The following is a 27,922-nucleotide window of genomic DNA, read 5'->3' on the forward strand; positions in this document are numbered from 1 at the left end:
TTCAGTTCTATCCTTTTAAAACTGACAATACTGTTGATATTCATTTAGCTTGAGATAGAAGTTACATGTCTTAAGACTTGCCCTTAGTTTTATACTTCAACAAGGTTATGTGACCTGATTTCAGTATTGTAGCCATTTAGAAGGCAAGAAACTCATACTCAACCTCACTGAAGATCACTAACTTCTAAACCACCTCATTTCCATCTTGTTTCCATTAGCTCCCCTGCCTGGTGTAGTTCATCCAATTTAAGTACAAGATAGCTCAAATTAAGTTAGCATCATGTTTTTGTTTACTGATAAAGATCAACACATTACCACACTGAACCTCTAAGCATAAAATACAGATCTTTGATTTAGGAGTAGAGACCAAGTTATTTAAATCAAGTTCAACAGAAACATTAAGCTGTAATAAACACTGGTCACAAAAAAACATGACCAAATACCCATGACTTAAGACCACATGTGGTTGACATTGTAGATCAATATCGCTCACATCAGTGCATCCTTTGGAATATACAGAACAATCTTCAATACAACTGAATAGTGATGTCTCAGTTAACAGTGTCCATGACAGGAGGCAGTGCCAGGGGAGTACAGTGTACAAGACACAGAATTGTTCATCTTCTGCTTTCTAGGGCCACAGAGCTGGAGCGGCAGTGGAGCAGCCATGTCTTGAACCAGCACCCATACGGGATGCCAGCACTTCAGGCCAGGGTGTTAACCTACTACGCAACAGTGCCGTCCCCATCATCTACAATTTGTCTGCCACCACTTACAACTCTCCCAGCCTAAGACCTTACACTTGGTTGCCTACACCAATCACTCACTAAGTCTCATAGATCTGTTGGAGTGCCTGGTGTAAGGCCCATTCCATACTCCTGGTCCTAGTTAAGCATGGTTTTCCAGTGACTGCATGTCTAACCACAAGCTTTTCTGTGCCCTGGTTAAGTCCATGTGAGAATGCTGTCAATACTTTCACCAATTTCCACCATAGCACCTTCTATCAATTTCTGATCTTTGAATTATGTGGCCCTTGTAGAAATGATTCATGTTTTGGATCCTGCACAATGGTTTTCTGCCAGATCTCAGAAGGTAAACCAAAGCAGCTGTTTCTTCTCAGAATTATTGGGGTCCCACCCAGCATACTGTGTACCAAATTCTGATCAAGATATTCAGTGTACATATGCAACCATAGCAACATTCAACCCTGTGATCAGTTTCAGAACCACTTCCTAAATGAGATACAAGCCTCAAACAAATGGATGAGCGTGTGACAGATACATATAACTTAGAGCCCAAGACTCGCCAGGAGTTACCTTTGAGCATAGATAACTGCAAGCACTTGTGATGCCCTTTGGCTCAGCAGTCTTCAGTATAAGCATTTCTATCTTTGGCCAACTGTTAGCCTGAAACCTAGTGGGTTCTGTGCCTTCAACTCGTTTGTGATATTCTCACATGCTTCCTTAGCTCTTAAATATCTATGTCATTGTATTCGTTAATTATACTCTAAGCAAGCAGGCATTAAGTTGTGCTTTGTCCTCAAAAGCTAGAGTACAGTACCCAGTAGCCCAGGAGTAGTTCTAACATGGCTCCTGTCACCACTGTTTGCTGCATCCTTGAAAGAGAGCCAGTTTATATTCTACAACTCCAGTCCCCACAGAATTAGAGGCTCTGAACCTTGGCAGTTTGTCCTATGAGATGATTCCAGAGAGCCAAACTGCTACTCGTCATTTAGGTCCTTTCCTACAAGAGAAGCACAAATACTCTGCTACCAGCAGGGGGAGTTAAACTGGTCCCAATATAGTAGGTCTCTGCTACTTTGACAAGGGAGGATCTTAGGGCTTTACTGGAATAACTTGTTACCAGGAAGCAAGGATAGATACAATGCACTTATTCCAATAACAGTGACCTGACAAGGGCAAGATAGCCAGGTATTGAGATCCCTCGAAGATGAGGTTGTTACCATAAGGAGCCAACAATCCATATCAGTAGAGATACAGGCAAAGCATAGTGGACAATTAGAATGCAGGACCAAGGAGATGCTGAATATCTATTATAACCTGAGGATAAACTGCGGTACAGGAAAGGTCTTATCTTCATACCATTTTACAAGTTCAAGATTATCCATCAAGCCAACAACTTCAGGTGAAGCCCAAGCAGATTCACTTGTGTAAGAGGCAGGCTGAGCACGCAGCTCCTCCTGCTCATTTGCTCAAAGACCACCTGCAGGTACTTCCACACCGAGTTTACTTCTACAATCTGTCTTCCTACTATATAACTACAATTGTATGTAAAATAGACCAACATCATCCATACATTGTCCCCAGGAAGAACCGCCAGCCAGGGAGGGACAGCAGTGGGTGGCTCAATAGTACACATGGTCCAGTCCATTGAGATGTCCTACCTGAAGGTTTTCAGCTCAGTTGGTCCCAGATATCCACCAAGCTCCCCATCCACTACTACTGCTTCTTTGTGTCCATTTCCCAACCCCAACTGTGCTCATAGACACATCCAAATCCTTGTCTCAGTCCAGAGAAGGCACGAGTGAGATCCAATTTGCCCCATTTTGCCCAAAAATCTAACTCAAATGACTTTAGGACAAATTTAACTGGCTGAGATGTTTCACCCTGCCAGGTAGAACAGAACATCTTGGTCTACACTTGACTAGTGAGTATTTAGTCAAGAGAGGAATCTAAGGTGCATAGGTCAGGTTCACTGAGACTAAGTACAGGAGGTATTGAGTCAAAAGAGCTCCAGGAAATGGGTAAGGAATGGGTCACCTTAAGGCAGAACCTTCTGCTTCCAGAGCTTATAAGACCCCAGGCCCAGCAGTGGCTACAGTCAAGATCTGTGCATCCTCACCATCCAGCTGCTGACAGCTCTTGTGCCAGCTGCCCCAGGGAAGTCCTAACTCCTCCCCGTCTGAAGAGTCCGCTCTGGAAGCATGAGGGAAGCCTTGAGTACCAAGGAGAGGGACCAAGCCTCATGACTGCTCAGCTTCCCAAGGACAGAGCAGAGGTGGCCACTGCTGCCATTTCCTCCTCCACTGATACTTGGTACCCAAGAGGAGGATCCCACTGCTGGAGTATCAGATTCCAGCACAGTCCCTTCCCCTTCCTGCCATCTCATCCTTTCCAAGCAGCCAATCTGATGGTTGCTCCAGCGAGGCGAGAGGGGCACAGGACGTGGAAGACCTTGAGTCCTTTCTCTGGTCAAGACCTCAAAAGCAGCCTATTACTGAGGCAGAAACGCTAGTAGTGTCACAAAAGTCAAAGACCACCTCTAAGATTTTCAGCAAAGCCTTTGAGTTCAACCATCTTGCTTTTGGCATCTGGATGGAATACTCTACCAATCATTTCTATGTTCCTGTCCCCATCCTGAGGTTCCCCTGCCATGAGGTGCTGGGAGAGGACCAGACCATGCCCATGACTAGCCATCCGATAGTCATCTTGGGCACAGTGTTCATAGTGGGCCAGGCATATCCAAGATCTGGAAAGCACCAAGTATGATGGAGGGTGAATGCCAGCAGGAAATATTTTGTATTCAGGGATCTTAGGAAGCTCATCACCCAATATTTGGAGCAGGAAAAGTACCAGGAGCACTGGCAGTTGCCCCATGCTCATCTTGGCTATGACCACAGTTCCTATGTGAGCCAAGAATCCATGCTGAAACCAGCAAGATGAAAGTCCTGGAATATTTGGCCATGCTCACTGGGAATGATCCCAGATTCTACCCACCAGTGAGTTCACTGGCTTTGACAGATGAAAGGTAGTGAAGCAGTAGATGCAGGCAGGGCTTTTGGGCACAAGGATGAGCCAGGGCCATGTCCTGGGGCTTCTGTTGCCCCTGTGAATAGAGCCCTCTTGTCTCTTGTGGCAGAGACTAGTGAGAATTCTGAGTAGTGAAGGGTCCCAGCAGCTTCTGGGGGAACACATGGTATTGTGTTCCAGTTCTGTTCAGGTTCCTTGTTATTTATTCCTCTTGGGATTCCAGTGTCTTTTCCTGTTCAGAGGTCTCAATAGCTTCTACCTCCAAGCTAGTACAGCTCAGTAGTCACATTACTACAGAGTTTAGGAGTCTGACTCTTGTTAATTAGAAAACAATTTTGTTTTCTGGAATAATGTGTAGCATGTTAATAGTTATCTTTGTAAAGAGCAAAAAGTTAGAACGTGAAGTTAATTCTTACCTTCCCTTACCCCATTTAGTCCTATAAAAAATGTATTTAAAGTACACATAACTGGGCTTGCTAGGGTTATCTGAAAATGTAGTAATACATCTTAAGTTGCTCTACAAAATAGGTAGACATCCTGTGTTCACTGTCCGGGTGACCAGTGAAGTTGGAGAACTGAATTACAGCAAGCAAGCAGGACACTTGGTCTTTCTCCTTTGTCCTCCTTTTCCCCTCTGGGCTACGGAAACTTTGGGAAGCACATCAAGGAAATACTTGAAGTTAGCGATTTCATCCACAGTATTCAGTTACACGTTGTATTTGTTTACAGAAAAGTTGACAAGCATCAAGTGTTTTCCATAAATAGGAAGCCTGGAGATTGAAGTCACTGACACTTGTACTGTTTAGGGGTGTCACTACGAAATTCAATCTTTCATTTTTGATTTTACAACACACCTATACCTAAGGTAAAAGATAGCTATAGAGCTCGAGCTGTTACTTAGCCATTTTACAGACACAAAGCTAAGTGAGGCCATGTACACTTTGAGAAACCTACATTCCTGTTAAAAATGGCAAAGTCTTGTCTGAAAACTTAGCTCTTGCATGCTGATCTTTTGAGGTTGTATTTAGCAATGTACTTGGCTCTGACTACTTTTCCAACAGCAAATAAGAAATTGCATGTGGCATTAGTCAACCAAAGGAAAGTCAGTTTTTAACTACTGGATAAAGTGAAGGCTTAAGGGATTTGGGTTTAACCCCTTACTTAGTGCCTAATCTCACTGTGATAGCTTAGTAACTTTCTACAAGAAACCAAAGCTGCCATAACACTTATAGGCTACACTGAGGTGCTGGAATAAGGCTCAGCCCAAGGCACACACTTCCTTCCAGCCCTCAGGGATCAGCTTTGTGATGGCTTTCTAGAAACCTCCAGGTCAAAAACTCACTGAGCTGTCATTTCCATCAATCAGGCTTTGCTTCAACTGACCTTATCTGTGTGGCCCAACTGGAACGTAAACAAGGTCAGATCCATGTCAGCCTAATGGTCACACAAATGCCAAACCCATGCCACATACTTCAGGCCAACAGCTGCAAATCAGGTCAAGTGAGAACCTATTACCTCCACTTCTCATTACAGCTGCCTGAAAAAAAAAAATCACACCCAACCCTCCATTTTCACTTCTCTTGCCCACAAAATACACGATTCCATACACAGAATATTGCTACAATAACTCGTGCAGGCCAAGCATCTGGGTAGATGTCTGTTGCTGCTTTACCTGGATTCTGTTGAGGTCCACAAGACACCAGCCTCAGGCCAGGACCCCAAGAAACACCAACGTGATTAGTACTCTGTAGGCCTATAATTCTTAGGTCAACATGTCGTTTTTAGTGGCAAACTGATAGAATTCCATGTGACCTTGACATTAGTGTCTGATCACTACACTAAAAGCCAGTCTCTACTATGATCAAGTAGCCATACTTGGAGAGGTGCCACATAAGCCTGCTGTCAGTGGGGTAGAGAAAATCTCACTCCTAGCACACTGCAGGTGAGGTTCACGTTGGTACCCATCCTCAAAAGCTCAAGGGCTCCCCTTAAGTACCTGGTAAACATACTAGTAAGAAATGCTCTCTTTTGGTTAGTATATTCCCCCCTAGGTAGACAGACACCTCTACCCAAATGCTGCATGACCTACTATACTCCAAGTTTATTACATAATTATTGCTGGGCAATGGGGTCTAACATTGGATTGAAGTTACAGTCCATATCCCTAGACTGGCAAGGCTCGCTGCTTTTGTCCCTTTCTGCTGGCTAGAAAGTAAGGTGGTCAAGTCCAGTCCAATCTGACAAAGACACAGGTAAACACTGAGACATGGCGTCAAAAATGGAAGTTTGATTGTTTTTAGCTCTTGTTTGTGAAACTGGTCCTCCCAGTTTTTAATTGTTGAGTATTATGATTAGTGGTGAATTAAGCCTGTAAATATGGAGTGGATTAAAATTTTTTCCAAAAGAGGGGAGGACAGAAAGTGGTTTTCTTGGAGTTGTACCTATGGAATGCATGAATTCTATTCTTTGTTAAAGTATATGGGTCCCAAATCCACAACTGACTCCAAATAAAATTCCTACTCACATTATGGGAAGCCATTTTACAGAGGATTGTGATGTTGATTCAATCAACTGAAATGGCCATTTTACGCAGTGTTCAACACTGACTACTTTTGATGACTAGTGTAGGTAAGGAAATCTTTAGTCATTTGTTAGTCTCCAGGGTCCAGTAAGACTGCTTTTCAGTTAATTTTTCTCCAATGGAAACCCTACAGCAGTCATACCATGCCCTTGTGTAGACTAACAAAGATCGGTTCTCCCTTTTAGTACTTCTTACAAGACTAACTAGTTTAAGCATAGCTCTTCAGCTCTTCTGCCAACTCTTTACAACCAGATCTAAGATGAGTTCTGGGACCTGAATGTGTATTTCATGCAATTTAGCTTATCTGACCAACCATTCTCTAAAGTGGCCAAGAACACAGGAAAGATACTTGAACGCCTGCTTCCCTCAGTGAACCTCAATGAAGGTTTACTATGAAAACATAGGATTCTCTGCTGAACTTGCCGTGAAGCCATTAGCCAGAACCACGTTCTCACCTGAGAGCTTAAATGGCAGGAATGAAACCCAGTTTCCAAGCCAACGCCTGTGGAATTCACCCTGAAATGTCTACTTTCAAGCTCAGTCAGTTGGTGTTAAGCCTTAGCTCCTCCCAGCCTGCTGCACTTGGGTTTATGCTCCTTGCCTTGACACATGTCCCACCTGCCACTATCGAGTCACTCACAATGTAGCAGCTTCTATCCCAGGGACGATTAGACAAAGGATCCCACAAGGTAGAGGCCACAACTGAAACCGAGCATTGTCTCATACCCTGGGAGTTCCGAATGTAGACGCTTTGTGTCTCGAGGAACACTCTAGGCTGAGAATTCCAAAACCTATTCAGCAACCGAGACTAATATTGGTAAAATTGCTTGCCTGTAAATTCCAGTGGTGTTCAGTCTTAACCCTCTACCCAGAGGCACAAACTGCCTAGTTTGTAACAAGCATTGTTCCAGTTTTCCTAGAAGAGCCAGAATTTGAGCAACCTGGTGACAAACTATCAAGTTTGATTTTGACAGCAATTCGTGTTAACTGAAGTCATTCTCTACAATGACTGGGAAACTTATCAGAAAGTCATACAAATTCTGATGGAACCCACAGGAGCCTATGGGTGCTTGCCAGCAAATCCATTTTTAACAGGCAAGCAGGGGACAGTGCTGGCAAGCTGCTTATCTGTTCTGCTTTGCCTGGTACCCACACTGCATTTTTACACTTTGCTTCAGCACCCAATTTTTCCCCTCATTAATGGGGAAACTGGCTGACCCGAGGAAGCCTGGGAAGGAAAGCTCTGGTGTTTGATGAAGTCAAATGAAACAAACATACCGATGGTCAGTGTGGAACACACCAAGCCTCAGTTACTCCCCGATGTGTATTTTTCTAAACCAGGAAAGTAGAGTACACATGGTGTTTACTATGAACTACGTTAGTTAAGCACAGGTACTTCGGGAAAACATCCTACAACATCCACTACTATGACCCTCAACCCTCTTGCCAAGGTGGACTTACTGATTTAAGAGCAGCCCACTACTGGTTTTCAGCCACTTTGCTCCAATTCAGCCATCTAGTGCCTATTACCCCTGTTGGAGTTACCCCTTTCTGCTAACATTTTCTACTTTAAGATCCATTTTGTTGTTAGCCTAACTCATTTGTTTCACAAGAACTGTCCAGGAGTACATCCCCTGTATATCTGTTAGGACTACCCTAATCAGTTACTGCTGCCTCTTGTCCCAGAAAACCCTCAGATGTCCGAACTAAGCTTTGCCCCAGCCCAGGTGCCTCAGGATTGTAGAAGAGACTTCAGTTGTAGGATTTAGTGTTGTTCTGTTCAGTCATCTGCTCAACCACTCCTGTCTGATCCTGCTACCTGCATTGTTAGTTGGAAAGAAGTACTCATAAGTAGGGAGCATAGTACAGACTTTAAGGTAATGGCTGTATTTCTAGTATGATCCACAACACTATCAGTTTGGTATTCAATATAACACATAGCTAACACAAGTAAAACCAGTAACATTCTATCTACCCACCATTAACACAGGTGCCTCACTACCAGCTCTCCCTCAGGGATACCCAGGTGCTGCCAACCGTTTTAGTGGAGGCTGCCAGACGCCTCCACCACTCAGTCACAAGCCTGAGGCCATAGGGTTCTTGTGTTGACCTGGGAGATCCCCAGTCTGCATACTGCCTGGCTTCTACCCGTTGGAAATAATGGTCAATCAACATTTATAGTACAGTAGGAACTGCACAATGTTGAGCCCTAGATTTAAGATTTCTATCCTGAGGGCAATAAGAAGTGACTTTTCGTAACACTTTAAATGCAAGAGGGCTTGAATTCAGTTTAACTGGATAAAAAATTCATCTCTGCTACCATGCCTCCACCCAAGTCACCAGTACCATCCCTTCCTTCCTCCTTGGCCCACTGGCACACAAGGCTATACTAGAAGCCAAGGTACTGTGGACCAAAACCTGCAACAGCCCAGGACATCAATTTCCTTTAGCTTTTCCTAGAGACAGCCACCACTTTAAACTTCCCCATCAAGTCGTCATCTAACAAAGAGTTTAGACACCAAACTCAATGTATTCCTGACCCACATTGTGTGGAGTCTGATTTGCCTAATGCCCTGCAATGGTTTAAGGCCCAGCTATGCCTCAATTGTCAGTTGAAGAAACTATACTGTCATGGGTGTTTATTTTCTGTTTTCGGGGCCTTAACTGTTACCACTCCCTACAGACTTCTGTAGGGCTGTATCCAGAGGCAAAGGATCCCACAATCCCATCTCAGTTCTTCCTACAAACAGCTCAACAATGGATTCACAGCACTGAAAAGGAAATGCAACAGGGGGCATCTGCATATGCAGGCTGCTGATCCTTTCCCATGAGACATCTGAAAAGGTAGCCTTGACAGAGCTTTCAGAAAGCATAGGAAATGCCCAACAGAATGAACTTGCTCAAAGTCTGCAGCACATACATGACGCAAGAGTCATCTTTATGCTACTGCATCATTAGTATTAAGACCTCATGGATCCAGGAACCAAGAGTTATCAGAAGGGTTGCATTTCTCATTTCAAATGAGCTACCGGGTCACTTCACAAATTATCTTTGCTGGAATAACTCATACTAGCTCAAAACCAGGATTCAGGCAAGAATATGAGAGGAATCCATTGGGAGGCAGTTAAGAACATCAGTAGAACACCAACAATACACTTGGGCATCTTCCAACACTTTCCTTACTGTAAAATATAAGCAGCAACCTATCTTGGAAATACAAGTTTCAGAACCCTTAGGAAGGGGTGGGTCACAGCACTACCAGGTTCCAGCAATCATCTTTAGGTAAAGATCAGGATGAAGGAATCTAGGTTCAGTACAGGAGTAAATTGAGGGGCAAAACTGACTCCAGTGACAAGAGCTGTGTTCTATACCACTGACATCCCTTTCCATTTCTACTTAGAGACAGGGCTTTGAGACTAGTTACTGCTCTGTCCACCTGTGTATAAGAAAATTCAGTGAAGTACAGTGGTCACTTCAGGTACGAGTGATAAGAACTGTTTAAGAAAATTGAACTTCACTGGCCCACTAGTTCAATAGTCTAAAAGCACTGTTTCAATCGAGATTGGTTCGCTTTCAAGAGCCAGGATTCTTTCCTTCTCTACTCCCCATGGTTTAAAATTCATTCTCAGGGCCCACATAATACCTTATATGACCACTATATAGGTGTGAAATTCTAGGCACCCATCTGATAGCAAGTGCTCTAGACCTCATCATTGAGGCAATTTTCCTGAAGGCTCATGTCATTTCCACAAGAGTGAAGTGCCTGGATTTTCAGTGGCACGTCCATCTCTAGTCATTATAGCTCCTGTATGTAGGTAGAGAAATGGTGTAGCGTAGACTCAAATCAGCTGTATCTGAGCATCAAGGGTAGAAGCAGACTGGTAACTGCTCGATTCCATTGGAACGTCAAAGGGTCTGTTCGTCTTGCTACCTGCAGTTATGTTGGAAACTTCTCCACGTGTCCCAAGACTCAAGCCTGCTTTACATTCACTAGACCTTTTCAGCATAGAAAACCTTCCCATGAAGGAATTCCCACAGCAAGTCTAGGATTAGTGTTGACTTTACTTACTACATCTTGAAGCCTGTAGTATTGGCCTGTGTGATAGTCAAAGAATCTAAAGAGGGTTTAATTTGATGTTAATTTACTGAGAAGTTCGACTGAGTCTCTTCTGTGATCACACTTTAATAGCTGTTACCACCAGCTACAGACATTGAGCATATCCTAAACAAGTACCTGGGGGTACCTCCTCACTACAGCTACCACAGGAGCTACCCTCTCGAAGTTCTCTCAAATGCACACGAGGGCAAACAGGTACTGCATGCACTCGAAGTTTCTAGAGCAGGTGTTAGTCCACTTTCCCAGTTTCATAGAAAGCAGAGTTGCAACCTGGAATTCAGACACAGCAATTCATAGTCTGTAGAATTTGAGTGTAGGTAGATCAGGAACCATGTAACTACCTTATTCCCTTTAACCTAGGGTCACAAACACAGGGTTTAAGACCTGTTTGTAGCTCAGATCCACACAGAAGTTAAAAGGTTTCTCCTCAGGTCTAGTGGCCACTGAGCACAACTCAGCTGGCATGGGGAGTGTATTCAACTGCCAGGACCCACGTAGTTGTCAGATATTACGGCAAGCCCATTTATGCCTGCTAATGAGCAAGATGAAAACTGTCAGCCTACCCCAACTTCTTAAAAGGTCACTGCAATCTTGGGCTTTCTACCTATCTTCCTTCCCTATGTGGTGGATGAAAACCCATCTGTGGCTCTTGTGTCACAAGTGTCCATCCAGCAGGATTGGTACGTCTGATTGCGTCATGTTTGCTTCTCAAAGATCCAGCCTAACTTAGGAGTCTCACTAGTTTCCCTCCAACTCTGCATCCAAGCCTCAGAACCCAACAAGGCCCTTTGCTTTTGCCCCCACGTCAATGTGATTGCCTCAACAAGGAACATAGTTCAATTTTCACCAACTCTGCCTTGTACCAAGTATTTTAAGTATCCCCACTCCAGAAAACCCACACTTAAATGCAAAGAGTAAACATCCCTATTAGGAGTCAGCTCACAATCAGCTTGATGAGGCATGAAGTCAAGTTGATGGAAGATTATCTCATGCTCTGATCTAATCTCTAAACTGTTCACAAAGGGTCCTTGGCAGTCCAAGGTACAAGAGTAAATACAAGGGCTCTGAAGCAGAAGCTCAGGAAGAATTGAGAATAGTCAAGGGTTCTTGTTCAATGTTCTCACCTCACTGGCACAAGGAAGCCCAGTTGTACCCTCGAAGGGCAGAGCCCAGAGTCGGACTTAATCAGATCCTGTTGTCCACCTGGAACAGAGGGGGACTTCACGATAGCCAGGCTGTTAGGTCCCATCCCACCCATCAAGGTGATTACCACAATGCTCTAACCTGCCTGGGTTTGAGGACTGCCTTGTCTTGTGCCACAAGTACAAATACATGTAATTTGGATGTATCCTCAAGGCACAGTTCTTCTCCCTGCACCCCAACAGGTAGCTTTTTCTGGTCCTTACCCTCAGGTAAATACATGTTCTGTTGTGTCATGTCCTACAGTGCCCTTTTTCCATTACTGATAATGAAATGATTCTAAGATGCCTGAAGAATTAACATTTCACATCTTTCCTATAAAATACCATGTTGTACATTCACCTAGGTTGATCTGGTTGGATATGATGAAGTGGAATTCACGAAAAAGGACATTTGTTGTTTCATTATATTTAACCTTTTTGCCACCTCAAATCCCTGCTTAGTATTTACCTAAATGGTAGGAACCATGCCAATACGGACTTAATCTGGCTGGTCTTATATCTAGTGTAGGCCTAAGAATTCAAGATAGCTAACAAGAAACCCCTCCATTGCAAAGCAAGTCTCCCCAGGTTTTTAGACGCTAGACTAAGTCACTCATAACCTGGTTCAACAGTGCCACTATGGCAGACAAGGTAACCCAGAGATGTAGGACTGACCCTCAAGATTAAGATCACAGGCTGCAACTATCATCTAGGACTCAGAATATGGTCCTCATGAGCCTATCCTTCAGAATCCACTTGAGAACAGGCTTCAGTCCAACTGACTGCTCACATGTCAATATTAAGAGTAGAGCCCCTGTTAAAAGGCAGTGTTGAGGAATTATGTACAACAATGAACAGCATGGGTTTTTAGACACCTGTCTATACACAGTGACCCATCCAAGTCTCTGTCCTCAGCCTCAGACTGACAAAGCATTAATTCCTCCCATCCCAAACTTTGGGAACACTGGAACAGTATTAGCAACCCGAGGCATTACTGACCAGAATCTACAGTACCCCAAAACCAGTTCGATTTCAACTTGGCTACTGAATGTGTTGTATATTAAGTCTTGAAATAATCAAGTGATCTCCTAAAATCCTGGACAGAAAAGTAGATATATTCCCGATTCATAATTATAGAATCTGAGTTTGAAACTACATGTCAGCATCAGTAATGCTGTTTTAGGATGAGGTGGACCAAAGTATGTCCCAAATGCCAGATGCACTTTTGTAATTCATCTATATTTGTACCTTTTAACTTCCTTTCATGAAAATATTCTTATTAGTATAATACATAGGGGAAATTGAGTAGTCCAAGTTGTTTCACCAAGCCTGAAGTAATGTAGTAGCCCTACATTAGAGTATGGACAGTGGACATTGGCCTACCATCTAGTTATTGGCTCAGTTTGTGGGTTATAACTGGCAGGTAACAAGGTATAAGAAATGGGACATGGATGTTTAAAAACATGAAGCATTCAAAATCATTACCCACTACACACACACACTAAACAGCAGGTACTAAACAACCCAACAGACCAAATGGCTCTGGTCATCTCACGTTTGCCAGTGTTCAGAGCCAATGGCCAAGTGAGTATGGGAGCAGGGATAAATATAACCATGCACCCTTAACATAGACCAAGATACCCCAGCAACTCTAGCCACTGCTACTTTAATGCCCAATGTAGCAAACATCAACTGAATGTATGATATCTTAAGGAGATCAATTTCACATTTTGTACTAACTTGATTACATTGAGCCCCTTATCTTCTATGACAGTTGTACATGCTAATTAGTTGCCTAGTTTCAGTATGGATCCCTTCTGCTGGCAGTCTGAAGCATTGCTTACTGTATAAAGGCATTTGCAATGTCCCAAACATGGAATCCCACTCAGCAGAGCATCATACCAGTGGTTTGAGGTCACTGAAGGCAGATATACTGTGGATCATGGACTTTTATCAAACATACCAACCATTCAGACCACGTTATTTCCTAAAACAGGTTCAGGAAGCCTAGCAAGAGAATTGACTGTTGAAAATTTAGGGTCACGTATTCATGATGCAAGATGCACAGTACATGGACATCAGTATGGTTCCCCGTCCCTAGTACAGCGAACAAGCAGTAAATCCAGAAGTGACCACATTTTCCATTTGTCTTTCCGAATGAGCCACTGGATCACTTTGAGTGTCCATCCACGTACCAGAGGTAATTGACTCTGCAACAGCACAAGTTGCTGTAAACAAGTTATCACATCTACAAAAAAAATCACATCCACTTGGGTGGATCACTGAACTTCATCCTATTGTAACTCATTTCAGCAGCCTTTCCATGCTGAGTATTTTCTTCTACAGTTCAGATTCCTTGAGATCATTGTCTGCCCGACTAGCCAAGAACCAAACCACAACTAAGTTGACAGCCAGAATAAAGGCAATTGTCAGAGGCATAGGACAGTTCACTTGCGATCAGATTCATCCCCCACCACAGGAACTGCATTTCATTCCACTAGCAGAGTTTCTTCCATGAGGAGTAGCTTGTGCACCATGGAGTTCCTGTTCCACATGTATGTACTGAACAATTCCATAAAGCTCAAGGGGAAAATGGACTGGCTGTAAGAATTCTGCAACATCCATGTACTGTGACGGATACTTAGCTGCACTGGCATGCTCAGAACAGCCCCATTTAGAGCACCTGGGACTGCCCTGCTAGGCGATTTGGGTCCAGTGCCTGTCAACATTAGTGAATCTAACAAGACTGCAACTCCATAAAATTCCTAAGTCAACGTTAGCTTGTCCATACCCTTGTAGTCAAGTGTATTCCGTTTAGAGAGCAAATTACCACCTAAGATAGAAGCTAGGGTTAGTTCTTAGGTTGTCTTCATACTACCAAGTCACTTTTATTCCATATTGATGTGCTAGTTATATTCATCCTCCATTTCAAACATTAGCCTTCATCTACACTCAATCCCAGGAATTGAGATGTGGCCAAGTTACCACTTAAATTGCTCAGGCTTCCTGTTTTACATCCTTTTGGTCTTTCCACATTTCAGTTAATCCCGGATCAACTTCCAAGCATAGCTACCTGCTCAGGCCCCACATTCATGTCCTCGTCTGCATGTGTGTGAAGAGGCCTATTACCAAGCCCCCAAAACTGAAGCAGCCCAAGGAAACCGGACTAGTGAGGCCAGAATCCAGCTGTTATTCAATCACTGCAGGAAGACTGATGTGGACCTATGCAATTCTGCCACCAATTCTGGAACCAAGCGTACTGCTGCTAACCAAGATCCTATACTTGGCTGGTCCTTCATCTTGCTTTATACTTCCATTTCACTTGAAACTTCTTATAGCATCCCTGGTTTAGAAAAATGACTGTATAAGAGATTTAATAAAATGGAATCAAACTTTTCTTCAACTGCTAAGGTCAATTTTAAAGATCCCAGGGATCAAATTCATGTTCAAACAAGTGAAGATATGTGAAATGCCAGTTCTTCACTGCATGTATGTTGAGATGAAATGACATGCACTGACAGTTTTTAAAGAGGGAGATTACTTGAAAGGCAGTTAGAGGCAGAAGCATGGAGATAGACCTCTATCTGCTGGTTCACTCCCCAAATGGCTGTCATGAGCTGAAGGGCCTAGTTTCACTCAAGAGGCCACGTCAACATCAGGGGTCCAAGAACTGCTTTAAGAGCACTCACTTGAGCTAAGAATGCACATCCCATTCCTCCCCCTGCCATGGAGGCATTCAGCAAAAGACCGTCAGCTGGTTTGTGGTCCATGGCACACACGTCTCCACCCACACCTAGCATAGGTTTCAACAGCTGATTCCCTAAGGGCCATACTGGATGCCTAGCATTCCCAGAAAGATTTCTTCCTTTAACAGTCTGCACTCCCCCCCACCCAGGCCTAGAGTATCATTTAAGGAAGTGAAGATACCAAGAGAATATGCTAGAGCCCAACTGCAATGGGGCGGGAGAAATGACCTGGTTTGAGCACCCTGCAAGAAACTGGAAAGCACTGCCAGTACTGTAGTGATTCTTCTGACCTGAAGCCAATTAAGCAGATTCAAGAGTTCCTCACCCTCCCTTTGTGAGTCTACATCCAGTTCTTTGGCAAAGGTATCCTTCCTACCCTCTACCAGCAAAGGCCAATTCTAACAGTCACCTTGGACCATTTAGAGTACACCACACGTAGTTATCAACCTACCTCAGTCTTCGTTGTCAAGCCTTCGTGTGCCATCTGTTTGTCCCATCTCCAGCTCCTGCAGTGCCTGTCACTTCCCTAACCACTTGAGATGCCATATTAGGCAGCAATTCCAAGCTTTTAGAATTACTCATCCCTTGAATATCTAAGTTCATGTGAAATACACGTTACGCCTTTTCCTTTTCGCCTTGATAGAGCATCTTCCTTGCTTTAGTCAACTCTGGACAGAGGGCATCCAAAGTGATGTAGGCTATGTAGCTCTTACCCTACTTATACTTTGCAGTTACCACTTCGTCTTTAAGAGGTCACAGAAGCCTGCAAGCAGAATATCTCCGTGAATATAGGACACTTACAATGCAATGCTGGCCAACATATAGCCCTCTCTCCCTTTTCCCCCATGTTGAAGTGTTTTGTCTGAGAAATCTTAATATTTCTACCACCTACAACTAACAAGTTGGTTTTAACCAACAGGTTTAATGCTCCTATTTGTTGTTCCATTAGGCCTTAACTTCTTGGGTCCCGAGTGACAGGAACTACCTGTTAGCATAAATCCACTGAAGTCATTAGCTCACACCAGAAGGGCTATCTGCACTATTGACTCCCAGTAAGGTTGTATTCAAGAGGCTCAGTTTTTCAAAGAACCAGGTGTCTTCCTCTGCCCTTCACAGTATCAGATTCATTCTAATTCTTCACACAGGGGTCTCTTACCATCCTCTTCATATCATGCCATGTCTAAGTCAGACAAATCCATCTTTGGAGGAAGTGTTGGGGGTTGAGGGTAGGCTGGAATGTACATACAAATCCTGTGCTTTTTGTCAGAGCTCTGATGGCCAAAGGGGGGGGTGCCCGCCCTTCAATTTGATGCAGGGAGTGTATTTTGACAGAAAAACTCAGGTGATTGTCACGGCAGTCCAACTCAATGCATGCAAGACAGAACTCTTTTGAAGCAACCATGAGTCAGGGACTCATTGTTGGCCTAAGTGTGGCGTCAGGCTATCCTTTCTTCCTATCCTTTCTTCCTACTCTGAAATAAAGTTCTCGAGTCTCCCCCTTTTCTCACAGGCACAAGCTCAAGTACCTTGATTTACCATCCCCTCATAGTTCAAGTGTCAGCCCAACTCAGGAATTCACTTGACCACCGTGAGTGGTCAAGGAGCTAAAACCCAGCCAATACTTTTATTTCCTTCTGACAGCCTTGTCCTTCTCATTGCTTAAGTTGCAGGAGATTCAGCAGTGTGTATTCGAGGACTATACTGCATCCCTCTGTCCCACAACATTCTCTAGTGTTCACACGTGGAAGTCCTTGTTACCACTAGTTTAGACACTTTAATCCAGATTATGTTCATCTGTCCACAGGATACCCCGATTGCTGAGAGGTACCGAGAGAAATACTTCTAGCTTACGATATCCCAAGGAACAGCTTAAGAGGTAGCAAAGTGCTCGTCTATGGTCCCTCGTAGAGATATTCCATCTTTTTCTGGCACTTCTAGTGGGCAATTTTTTAGCTTATGGTCATTCATTAGCTCTTCATTGCACTAAACAGTTGTTTTACCCTCTGGCATGGTTTTCTCCCTAGTGTGGTAGGGTCTTTACCTCAATCTGCTATGTTTTTCATCTCTTTAAGCCAAAACAAAGTAGAATTAGTTCTGCTTCTTAAAGGAGAAAGATGTAGACTGTTGACAATCCATTGTAGGCAGAGTTCAAGAATTGGCTTGGGAGAGCCAACCCAGAACTGGTTGGAGTAGAAAGATACCAGACTCCCACCTTCCCACTAGTCAAGGGCTTGGAATGCAATCACTGTTCCCTGAACTGTTACATCTTCCAGGAGATCTGAAAAAGCTTATATTCATTGCTTGTTAAAGGTATTTTAAAAACACTAGACCAAGAACAGCTGAGTTATATCCTAAGCTTAGTCCTATACTTGATAGTGCATCTCAAAATGGCAGATACAGCAACATGCAGACTTTAATCAAGAAAAAAAAGGACACTAAGAATTGCCTTGCAAGTATGAAGCACAATGAACTACTATCTTCAATTTTCCATCTCTGGAAGAGACAAAATTCACTTCCTCAACCACAAAGTCCAGTGGTGGGAACCCTTTTCGTCTCAAGTAACTAACATTTGTTGGGATGATTGGTCAAAGACTTGTACCCAAAAGGGACTCCTCAAATTCAGCATGCACCGAGATGAGCCTGCTGCTGCTACTGCCAATTCCGCCCCACTTCAGCGTGGGAGAGGGTGTCCATGAGCTGCCCTATGTCCCAGGCCCACTTCATAGTTTATTGTGCTGTGCTTTATCACTTATTTTCTAAGAAAGTTAGATGAGTTTAGGAGCCTAGGAGGTGTACAATGTCACCAGCTAAGTGGTGATTAACCACTCAGTGGAACATGAAGTTCATCAAGTCCTTTGAATATCCCATTCTTTCCCATGCTTAACAGAAGTTTAAGCAGTCCCATTTCCAGGAAACACTTTGAAGTACTAAACACCTTGTACTATTGACACTGTCTTCACCAAGGTATGTGTCACTTATTAGAACCGACTCTTGCTTCCCTCTGGTACTTGGTTCTACTTTAGCCCTTCAGCATCTGTCTCACTGAAGAACTTCTACCAATGGTCTATTTGCCTCTTGGTAACAGGTACTTAGAGCCAGTCACAGTGCAAATAGTGGCAACCCCCTGCTCTGAGGGGGAGTGACCTCAGGCAAGTAGCTATCTAAGCCAGGTGGGCTAGAATGGGCTAGTGTGACCCAATCTAGGACAGCGATTAAGACCAGCTTCGCAACTCCCCCACTCCAGACGTGTTCAATTTCTGTCTGCCTAATGCTGCTTCTTTCCCTTGTTAGAACTCAAACCCCAAACTCCGCCTCAGCACTTCAGAGCTCCAGCCATCAGACACCCCAGTGAGCAATGAGGACAGAACCAGTGTGTACACACTGCACTTCTACAGTCTTTCCACAACTTGGGAAAAGTCAATGCAGGTGAGTACAAAGGAAAGCACCAAAGTAGATTGTAGATGGACACGTGATTTCTATTTGTTGGACAGCAATATTGCCAGGCTAGGTTTATTAAGATGCTCGCGTATGCTATTTAAAATTCAAATTCTTCTAGCTTTGAGTATGCCACTAACAAATTGAAAACATGTGAGAATCAGTACTGCCAGTGTATCACAAAAGAGCTATTACAGTTTAAACCAAGACAATTACATGTGATAAAGCCATTACCTGATTCAAGTCTCAATTCACCAGAAATAAGCTTCCAGGACCCTAGTAGTCTCAAGGCTTATGTTAAAGCTTACAAAGCACACAGACCAGTCCTCCACTGCAAGGTCAAATTTAAACTGCCCACAAAATTCTTTACAATGCCAATATGGCAACATGATCTAATGTACTTTCCTTGTTAAAGGAAAACCAATGTCTTCTTGCCCCTTTTTACGCCATCCTTTCTGCCGCACTAGCCCCTCCTCGCTGTCCTAGGGTTGCACACTCCTCACCTCCACATCAACTCTTGCAACCAACTCTCACCATCCATTTTCTAGGAAACGTTCTCAAAAGCACTAAGTCCCTTTAAGCAATGACCAAGGGGCTGTACACTTAGCAGTAACTTACTACATGCCAAGTCTTCAGTGTTACCTACAGTGATCCACAAACCAAACATCTATTGTGTACCAAGTATGAGTCTGGCACTGATGTTCAAGCAGTCAACAGTAAGGCCCTAGGCTCTTGCAGCTTGCAATCAATATGGAGACCAGAAATAAGAAACAAGATACACTGGGAGTGTGACAAGGAAGCAGTGTTAGATACCACCTAATACTGCCGTACTAGAGTGAACGAAAGATCTTCCTTAAATCAGGATTGTTACAAGCCCACATTTTGCAACCCTTGCTGCCATTTTTCCTTATTTGGCATACCCGAGTAGCCTTATTCATACATTTGGTAGTTGTGAAGTTTGCAAGTTGAGTTACAAACCAAAAGAAAAAGTATCAACTTTCAGTATAGGCTTTTTATTAACATGAAACATTCCTAAAGCACATTATCCCATATCCTTATGAAGTATAGGTGCTCAAGTTATTCGAGTAGCTTTCTTCTAAGATGTAACTGATGTCCCTTGTTCCACCACAGGGTCAGAAGTGTCCAATTAATTGGCGGAAGTCAGCCAAGTTAGTCCAGAAGTTTACTCCTGAAAGGTACACGTTTTAGGGACTGGAGAAAGTAGATGCAGTCGACTGTATTCAAAGTGCTTATTTGTACATTCTCTTGCTCCTCCCAGCTCTGGTAGATTAGATGCCTGACAGATCAGGAGCTGGCCAAGAACAATTTCCTTGGAAGAGGAGTCACTAGACAGTAAATATCTTGTACTGAACTCCAATCTAGCGTGTTTGCCATGGCTTCCAATTGACAGGTATAAAAGCCTTGTTTTCTGACTTCAGTATGTGGACAAGTGATGAGTTACTTAGTGGAATTCCAGAACTTCAGTTTCTAATCCTGTGATGTTACATTGCTCAGGTAACTGCCTATCTAAGGTATATAAACTGATTCTGTTTATACCGTATTATAAAAACTGGCAATTTAACTTGTGCTTTAGGCTATCACCAACAAGTCCTTCACAAAGAAATGAGACCAAACTTGGTTTAAGAGGACATGATTCACCGAGTTGTTGTATCTGGAGACACACCAACATGGATTCCCAGAGAATTGACGCACATTAGGTTGTGGAAGTGCTTTCTTATAGGAAACAAAGTAAAATGCAATTCCTACACCATGTAAGCAACCACCAACAGACTATGTATTCTGGCAAATGAGCTACACTGGAGTATGCCATTTTCTGTCAGACATGAACACCAACTAGAACGAATGCACCACACAATGCAGAAGAGCCCCTCATCTCCCACTCTGGAGAATCCAAGCAATCACAGGACATATTTTCACTGTGCATGAAATGTAGACATGGAGTCTGGAAGAGGTATTGTGCTGCTCAGGAACACGGACTTAAAGGTATCACATTCTCCACTGCTGTGACACTGAATTCTCACATAAGAATGTTTGTATTTAGGAGTTCACTCTGGGGCTGGCGTTGTGGCACAGTATGTTAAGTCTATGCTTATGATGCTAGCATCCCATATCAGAGTGCAAGCTGCTTGCCTTCTGATCCTGCTCCTTAAGGAGCCTGGGAAGGCAGAAGATGGCCCCAGTAGTTGGGCCCCAGCCAACCATGTGGGAGACCTGGATGGCGTTAGGGGCTCCTGGCTTCAACCTTTTCAGATTAAGGATTGCTCTTTCTCTAAAAACCTATTCATTAGAAAGGTATGGGTGGTAAAGAGTTGACTCCTACCTCTACTACTTGGGTTTTTTTTTTTAACTTTTATTTAATGAATATAAATTTCCAAAGTACGATTTATGCATTACAATGGCTTCCCCCACATACCGTCCCGCCCACCCACTACCCTCCCCTTTCCCACTCCCTCTCCCCTTCCATTCACATCAAGATTCATTTTCGATTCTCTTAATATACAGAAGATCAGCTTAGTATACATTAAGTAAGGATTAACAGTTTGCTCTCACAAAGTGAAAAATAGATGATTTTTTTAAATGATGATGAAATCAGATCAGACCTATTGTCATGTTTAATCCCAGTGAGAGTCAAGTTGGGAGTTGATAAAAAAAGAAATTAACAGAGGATCAGTTTAGTATACATTAAGTAAAGATTTCAACAGTTTGCACCCCCATAGAAACACAAAGTGAAATATATTGTTTGAGTACTCGTTATAGCATTATATCTCAATACACAGCACGTTAAGGACAGAGATCCTACATGAGGAGTAAGTGCACAGTGACTCCTGTTGACTTTACAAATTGTCACTCCTGTTTATGGCATCAGTTATCTCCCTATGCACCAGTCATGAGTTTCCAAGGCTATGGAAGCCCCTTGAGTTCTGACTTATCTTGTTTAGACAAGGTCATAGTCAAAGTGGAGGTTCTCTCCTCCCTTCAGAGAAAGGTACCTCCTTCTTTGAAGACCTGTTCTTTATACTGGGATCTCAGAGATCTTTTGCCAGAGTGTCTTGGCTTTCCATGCCTGAAATACTCTCGTGGGCTTTTCAGCCAGATCCGAATGCCTTTAGGGCTGATTCTGAGGCCAGAGTGCTATTTGGGTTTAAGCTTTATATAATCAATCCTCACATTGTGAACTTTATCTTAGTTACCTCCGCTTTGACTTTAGCTTCATATTCACTTGGTCTTTTCCTAAAACTGCCTCTACCCAGAGCTGTATCTCCCCATCATAGCTTTATCATCATCACTAGTAATTCTCTCTAAAGCCCTCTACAAGCTGCCCAGCTGAGACTAAGTTTTCCAAGGAAAATTCTTTTAGTGCAGTCATCCCCTAACCACAGCACTGCACTGGGTAACACATGTAGCCCACCATTTAGCACTTGGGCTTGTCAAATTCCCCATGTCCCTGCCAGCCAGATGGATGAGGCCCTAAAGACCACCCATATAAAGCAAAGTTAGAGTATGTTAGTAGTGATGTCCCAAGAACTCACATCTCCCTCATACCAGTCCAGCCCGATTGTTCTTGACCTATCTGATCCAATAAGCCCAGTGAAGTCACGTACAGAATTGCTACATAGTCCAGACTTTACATGGACCACCAATTCTTCTGCCAAGTGACATTCATGGGAAGGCTCACCTTCTGATCAGATACACCAAAATACAGAGCACCCCCTGTTAGCATGAGTATAGACTTTCTTGTTCCCTTCCTCTAGAAGAGGAATGACAAATGATCTTTCTAGCAAGGATCTTTGTTCATCTTAAGGCTTCATAGTCACAATGCAATGGGTCAATTTGAGACATAGATAAGCCAACTTTGCCACAGACACTATTCATAATGGGGTCCTCCAGGATGTTTAGCATAGAAGGAAGCCCTGTGGTGGTTAACTTGTGGATACCCAAGTTCCTGCTGTATTTGGGTGTGGAGTTACCCCTCTTGGAATTCCAGTCCTTCAAGCTGCAACGCCTGGAGTGCCATACAAGTGCCCAACTCTAAAATACAGACACACTGACTGGTACTAACAAGGCCAGAACACGCTCCATCTTCCAAGCCCAGACCTGCTTGCACAGCCCATCGTGACATCTCTAGCCTTGGATCTCTCACCTGATAGTTTGTGAAGACCAGGTTTAACACTATAATGAAGACAGTTCTGTAGATTTTTAGACCTGTGGTAAGCTTTGCAATTACCATTTTAAACCCCATTCAGGACCATAACAATGATATGCCTTTCACCAACTGTCAAGAAGCAACAGGGCTTCAGGTCAGGAGCTGTACCACTTGTCTGCCCTTTTCACATACTCCCTTGCTCACCCCCAGGTACCTATTACTCAGTGCTCATTTCTTCAGCCTCACAGAACATGCCATCCACCAAGAGGCCCAGGAATTACCGACCACGATCTGTGCATCAGTCCCATCAAATTCTTTCCCATTTGCCACTTAGAGTCAGTTTTATTATATGGAGAGGAAATGCTCGAAGTGGTTAAGTGGTCACCCACACCACCTTCATCAGGAGGGTCCAGACACAGAGATCATGTGTATTCCTACAGATGGTTTCAGGAGTGTCAGAACCTCAGTCAGCACTCAATACTGTTAGAACAGAGTACAAGTTATATCCTGAATATAGCTAAGGACAGTACTTCCAATCTCAAAGCATCTGGACTGTAGTCTACATGTGCTGTAGACATGACAGTATGTCCCTCAGATCACAGGGGAGTAGATACTGTTTTAAACTTTTATTTAGTAAATATAAATTTCCAAAGTACAGTTTATGGATTACGATGGCTTCCCCCCCATAACTTCCCTCCCACTCACACCCCTCCCATCTCCCACCCCACCTCCCATTCCAAAGATTTTCAATTATCTTCATACAGAAGATTTAGTATGTACTAAGATTAACAGTTTGCCCCCACACAGAAGCACAGAGTGTAAAGTACTGTTTGAGCACTAGTCATAGCATTAATTCACATTGGACAACACATCAAGGACAGAGATCCCACATGAGGAGTAAGTGCACAGTGACTCCTGTTGACTTAATTTGACACTCTTGTTTATGGCATCAGTAATCTCCCTAGGCTCTAGTCATGAGTTGCCAAGGCTATGGAAGCCTTTTGAGTTTGCCGACTCTGATCATATTTAGACAAGGTCACGAAGTGGAAGTTCTCTCCTCCCTTCAGAGAAAGGTACCTCCTCCTTTGATGGCCCCGTTCTTTCCACTGGGATCTCACTTGCAGATACTTCATTTAGGTCCTCTTTTTGCCAGGCTTTCCATGCCTGAAATACTCTTAAGGGAAAAGAACCATAAGGCACTCGGATCTGGCCGAATTGAGGCCAGAGTAATGTTTAGGGCATCTGCCATTCTATGAGTCTGCTGTGTATCCTGCTTCCCATGTTGGATCGTTCTCCCCCTTTTATTCCATCAGTATTAGCAGACACTAGTCTTGTTTGTGTGATCCCTTTGACTCAGCTTTTTCACTAAAAATAACATATGCTAGAGTAAGTGGCTAAGAATGCTCTCTGGGAAGTGGCCACTGGCCTTTCATCTGATCAGGGGCCTGGAAGTCAGACAAGGGGGTCTGGAAAGGGGCTTATGGATGTTCAGACTTGCCACATGGCAAAACCCATTGCTAACCCCAAACTAGCAGGAAGTATTATACTACTGGGTAAAAATGGCTCTGCCAGTGACTGGGCAACCATTATCACCCATAGCCAAGTGAGCACAGGCAGCCATAGTTGCAGGGATTTTAAGCTACTTATGTTCCTCACCACTGCAACATTCTACATGAACTCCCCATACTGCTACATCCCTGTATCCCTACTGTAATGACCCAATCTCAGGCCTCAAGACTATACCTTTTAAGGAGACCAGCTTGCCATGATAGTTGCCTACCTCAAGTGCCTTCCATTACAGAAAAGAGTGTTTATGCTGACAGGGACACACCCCTTGCCCTTGTGTGGGCTTTTTCTCCTGCTTGCAGGGCCTCTCAACCACCACCACTGTCCAGGCGGAGTCTTTAGGATTCCATCCACAAGCACGGAGTCTCACACCAGAATAGACTGCCTACAGGCTGAGGCTATAGAACGGCAGGTACACCATGGGTCCCAGATCATGGGGTAAACTTACTATGTCCTTTAATAGATCATTCAGGAGGTGGTAGACTGAGTGTTCAGCCAGCCTTCAGGAAGTGTGGAAGCTTCAGTATATGGACTCAGGCACTTCAGTCCAAGTTAGTTTGTACATTATGATAAAGACATGGTATGGCAACCTTAGGATAAAGGTCATATGCTCAAGATCTCAGAACCAAGGGTAATCCCACTACTCTAAATGAGCTGTTAGACCATTCTGGGAGTCTTATTAGGATGACTTTGGACAAGCAAAGCTGCACTATTATGTAACAAGCAGATTAAAGTATGTGTGGATTCCATGAAACTCACTGGTCTATTTCTTCCTCATGTTGTTACTTTCCATTAGTCAAGCCTGTTTGAGTCTCATGGGGTCTCCGACTCCCCCAGATCCCTGTTCAGTTCCTCCTCTCATGCTAATCCCCCATTTCATGATCTTCTCTTCTGATCCGGGTTTGTGTACTGTGAGATATATCAGCCACAAGTATTTGAGTTTCAGTCCCTACTGACTACAGCTGTAGAACTTCAGATGAAAATGAGTTTGTAAATCCCTTAAAAATTCAAGAATCCCCCCTTCAGACAACAAGCATCCAACCAAGTCTCGAGTGGCAACTAGGACAAAGCTGCTGAAATCTTGGGTATGAACATCAGCTTGCATCAATTTGTGAAGTTTATGGTGTCTCCTTTCCCAAAGCAAGCATTCCAACCCCATCCCGTGAGTTCCTGGTTTTCTGAATGCAAAGTTACCACCTCCTCTGCTTTGGAATCTTATGCCCTCATCCTCTCACATTCCACTAGATACTATTTCTGCTACTGACCTGATACAATTCTTTCCTAGAGATACCTGTGTCAATCTTTATTAGCGACTTCATCCTACTGCATGAAGCAGTTCAGCAACAAGCAGTTGGAGTGGAGCTAAGTGAACCCAGCTGAGTGTTAAGGTCAGAATTTAGGATCTGTCCCTCTCTACCTGAAGCTCAATAGATATAGGCCAACTATCCTACCAGTCCATGAGGGCTACTGATAGCGACCCTGATCTCCCAGCTAATCCTTCCTACATCATCTGCTTAACCATGTAATTATATGGCTAAGCAAGAAGCTAGGTAGCAAACAAATGAGTGAAGAGGCTGCCAGCTCTTTGCCAGAGCCAGGCACTAGTAAATGCCTACCCCTCCCCATACTGTTTAGACATGCCTACTTTCCCATAAGGTACATGAACCCCCTATCTCTCATGCTCAAGATACCACGAACACGTGTCAGTTTCACATGGAGAGCTCACGGAACCTTCCCAGAAAAGTCAACAAGCACACCGAACCTCCACCAAAACCACAAGCATTTGGATATTCGGTTAGGGTCCCCCCTCCCCTCCCCCAGAAGTGGCAGCAACTTCACCAGGCTTACAACAGTAAGCAGCAGCATGACCACATACCCTCCTACCTCAAGAGCGGCTGCCCACATCCACCTCCAAGTACGTGCTATTTCTAAGTAAATCCTGCTCATTCTTGTACTTTGATTTCAATTCATCCTTTGTGCCTACAACTTTGAATGCATCCAGCTGAGGATACCCATCTACCAACATAAAGCATCAAGCCAGCTAAAAGGTAAGGAAACATTCCAATACAGACAATTTGTCAGTACATCACAGCTTCAGCCTCTCAGACCCCATACCTAAAGCCTCCTGAGGTTGTCCAAGATGCTCCACTAGTCTCAGGATGGGCCCCCTTACGCTTACATGGGTATTTCTGCCTCTGAGTTGCTGGGAATAAAAATCATAGAACATTAAGCCAAAGAGAATCAAGTGTGAGGACTGCGAACAGCTATATCCTGGGCAAACGCTTCAGGGGAGAAGATGTAACCTGTCATTCTAGTGACAACTCATGGGTCTTTGGGGCAAGGCTTTCCCTGTGTCCCCCAGACTTGGTGTATAGCAGGAAACAAAGACCTCTGGCTGCTTCCCAGTCTATACGCAAGTCATTAAGGATGGGTGTTCAGCTGCCTAACAGGTGGGGAGCTCACGAGCACTGGAAGGCTTCGAGGGGGCCTGGCTCTTGCTCCCTGAGCTGCCATTACTCTGGTACCCCTCATGTGGGCCAGGTAGCCTGTGGTACACACATGGCCATCCTCTTCATGCCCACAGGGCCCGATCTCATTCACTGGCTCTCCTTGCTCACTTTCTGGGAAAGGCAGCTTTATAGTGGAGACTCCTAGGCAGACCAAAGTTTGGCACCTGATGCCTAGATTCTGCTTTCAGGTGTGGATTTAAGTACCTCACTTCCATATCCATTTTTAGGAGGGATGGAGGACCCATACAGCCACCACACTTGTCCTTTCCTCCAGGCATGGGGTAGGTTGTGTATCAAGTGGGTCAGCCTTCCCAGGATGCAAGTGCTGTCTCCCCACCCCACCCCCACCCCACTGAGGCACATAACCCTCAGATGAACCCAAGGACCTCCCTGCCACCTGCATGGGCAGCAAGCTCAGTGAAGCATTGGCCCCTCGGACAGCTGATGTGAGCCACTCTACCAGGGCTACAGAAGCTGTGGTTTCTGGAGGCCAGCCCACGTACCCAGTGTCACCTCGGGCTTGTTCTCTTTGCAGTTTAGTCCCAGTTCAAACCAGACCGGGAACGTAGGTTACCTCCCTGGAGTCTGCATAGGAGCCTGGGTTCTATGGCAGCCCTTCAGGTTCAAATCAAGTGCAGTGCACTCCATAGGTACCAAGAATTTTAAGTGTCATGAGCCTACAAGTTTCCAATTCAAACCCTATACAAAAACATGGTAAAGCCCCCAGAGGTGACCAGGGTGCAGGGGTATTTGTATCCATGATCTGGGGCAACAGCCCATGTGTGGATAGAAGCCATGGTGAGCCCCTAATAGGGCCATGGAACAGACAGTAATATGAAGTGGGATTTCAG

The sequence above is a fragment of the Oryctolagus cuniculus genome, chromosome 8 (assembly GCF_051225735.1).
Source record: "Oryctolagus cuniculus isolate XC-2025 breed Fujian yellow rabbit chromosome 8, ASM5122573v1, whole genome shotgun sequence".
Classification (NCBI taxonomy): Eukaryota; Metazoa; Chordata; class Mammalia; order Lagomorpha; family Leporidae; genus Oryctolagus; species Oryctolagus cuniculus.